Source organism: Chiloscyllium plagiosum, chromosome 1, assembly GCF_004010195.1.
Source record: "Chiloscyllium plagiosum isolate BGI_BamShark_2017 chromosome 1, ASM401019v2, whole genome shotgun sequence".
In the NCBI taxonomy this organism is placed as follows: domain Eukaryota; kingdom Metazoa; phylum Chordata; class Chondrichthyes; order Orectolobiformes; family Hemiscylliidae; genus Chiloscyllium; species Chiloscyllium plagiosum.
Window position 1 is genome coordinate 20,660,610 of NC_057710.1, and position 3,149 is coordinate 20,663,758.

The window sequence follows — 3,149 nt, forward strand, 5'->3', positions numbered from 1 at the left end:
CCTGGGTACACACTGGGCTACACCCCGAGTCCACACTGGACTACACCCCGGGTACACACAGAGCTACACCCCGGGTCAACACTAGGTTACATCCCAGGTACACACTGGGCTACACCCCGGGTACACACTGGGCTAAATCCCAGGTATACACAGGGCTACACCCTGGTACACTGAATACCCCGGGTCCACACTGGGCAACACTCGGGTCCCCACTGGGCTATGCCCTGGGTTCACACTAGGCTACATCCCAGGTCCGCACTGGGCTACACCCCGGGTCCACAGTGGGTTACACCCCGGTTACACACTGGGCTACAACCTGGGTACACATTGGGCTACACCCCAGGTACACACTGGGCTACACCCCGGGTCCAACTGGGCTACAGCCCAGGTCCACACACGGGTACACACCGGGTCCGCACTAGGCTACACACTGGGTACACACTGGACTACACCCGGGTACACTCTATACCCTGGGTCCACACTGGGCAACACCCCGGGTACACATTGGGCTACAGTCCGAGTCCACACTGAGCGACACCCAAGGGAAACACTGTACTACACCCCGGGTCAACACTGGGGGTACACCCCAGGCCCGCACTGGGTTACACCCCGGATTCACACTGGGCTACAGCCTGGGTCCCCACTGGGCTACGCTCCAGGTTCACACTGGGTTACACCCTGGGTCCACACTGAGCTACATCCCGGGTCCACACTGGGCAACACCCCGGGTACACACTGGGCTACACCCGGGTCCACACTGGGCTAAACCTGAGTCCCCACTGGGCTACACCCAGTTACACCTGGGGCTACACCCCAGGTACACACTGGGCAACAACCTGGGTATACATTGGGCTACACCCCGTGTCCACACTGTATACACCCCGGTTACACACTGTGTTACACCCGGATCCACACTGTGTTACACCCTGGGTCCACATTGGGCTATACCCCGGGTCCACACTGGGCTACACCCCAGGTCCTCACTGGGTTACACCCCACGTCCACACTGGGCTACACCCCGAGTTCACGCTGGGCTAACACCCGGGTACACACTGGGCTACACCCCGGGTCCACACTGGGAAACACCCAGGGTACATACTGGGCTACACCCCGGGTCCACACTGGGCGACATACTGGGTACACACTGGACTACACCCCAGGTCCACACTGTGCTACACCCTGGGTACACACTGGACTACACCCGGGTACACGCTATACCCCTGGTCCACACAGGGCAACACCCCGGGTACATACTGGGCTACACTCCGACTCCACACTGGGCTACACCCCGGGTCAACACTGGGGTACACCCCGGGTCAACACTGAGCTATTGCCTGTTCCACACTGGGCTACGCCCCGGGTTCGCGCTGGGATACATGCTGTGTCCACACTGGGCTAAACCTGGGAACACACTGCGCTACACCCAGGGTACACACCGGGCTACACCCTAGGTATACACTGGGCTACACCCCGGGTACACACTGGGCTTCACCCCGGGTCCGCACTGGGCTACACCCCGGGTACACACTGGCCTAAACCCGGGTCCCCACTGGGCTACATCCCAGGTACACACTGGGTTACACCTCGGTTACACGCTGGGCTACAACCTGGGTACACACTGGGCTACACCCCGGGTACACATTGGGCTACAGCCCATGTCTGCACTGGGCTACACCCCAGGTCCACACTGGGGCACACCCTGGGTACACACTGGGCTACACCCCAGGTCCACACTGCGTTACACCCCGCGTACACACTGGGCTACACCCCGGGTACACACTGGGCTACACCCTGGGTCTGCACAAGGCTACACCCCGGGTACACACTGGGCTACACCCCGGGTACACTCTGGGCTACATCCCAGGCTCGCACTGGGTTACACCCAATGTAGACACTGAGCTACACCCGGGTCCACACTGGACTACACCCCGGGTCCACACTGGGTTACACCCGGATCCACACTGTGTTACATCCTGGGTCCACACTGGGCTACACCCCAGGTACACACTGGCCTACACCCCGGGTCCACACTGGGTTACAACCTGTGCTACACACGGATCGACACTGGGTTACACCTTGGGTCCACACTGGGCTACACCCTGGGTCCACACTGGGCTACATCCCAGGTACACACTGGGCTACACCCTGGGTCCAATCCCAGGTACACACTGGGCTACACCCTGGGTCCACACTGGGCTACATCCCAGGTACACACTGGGTCACACCCAGGTTACACACTGGGCTACACCCGGATCCACACTGTGTTACACCCTGGGTCCACACTGTGTTACACCCTGGGTCCACACTGGGCTACACCCGGATCCACACTGTGTTACACCCTGGGTCCACACTGGGCTACACCCCGGGTCCACACTGGGCTACACCCGGATCCACACTGTGTTACACCCTGGGTCCACACTGGGCTACACCCCGGGTCCACACTGAGCTACACCCCAGGACCACACTGGGCTACACCCGAGGTCCACACTGGGCTACATCCCTTGCTAAATACTGGCCATACCCCGTGTCCACACTGGCCTACAGCCCGGGTACACACTGGGCTACGACCCGGGTCCACATGGGCTAAACCCGGGTTCCCACTGGGCTACGCCCTGGGTTCACACTGGGTTACATCCCAGGTCCGCTCTGGGCTACACTCCGGGTCCGCACTGGGCTACACCCCGGGGCCACACTGGGTTACACCCCGGGTCCCCACTGGGTTACGCCCTGGGTTCACACTGGGTTACATCACAGGTCCGCTCTGGGCTACACCCCGGGTCCGCACTGGGCTACACCCCGGGTCCACACTGGGTTACACCCCGGGTCCACACTGGGCTACACCCCCATCCGCACTGGGCTACACCCCGGGTCCACACTGTGTTACACCCTGGGTCCACACTGGGCTACACCCCAGGTCCACAGTGGGTTATACCCCGGGTCCACAGTGGGTTATACCCCGGTTACACACAGGGCTATGCCCTGGGTTCACACTGAGCTGCACCCCAGGTACACACTGGGCTACACCCCGGTCCAACTGGGCTACAGCCCAGGTCCACACTGGGCGACATACTGGGTACACACTGGACTACACCCCAATTCCACACTGTGCTACACCCTGGGTACACACTGGACTACACCCGGGTACACTC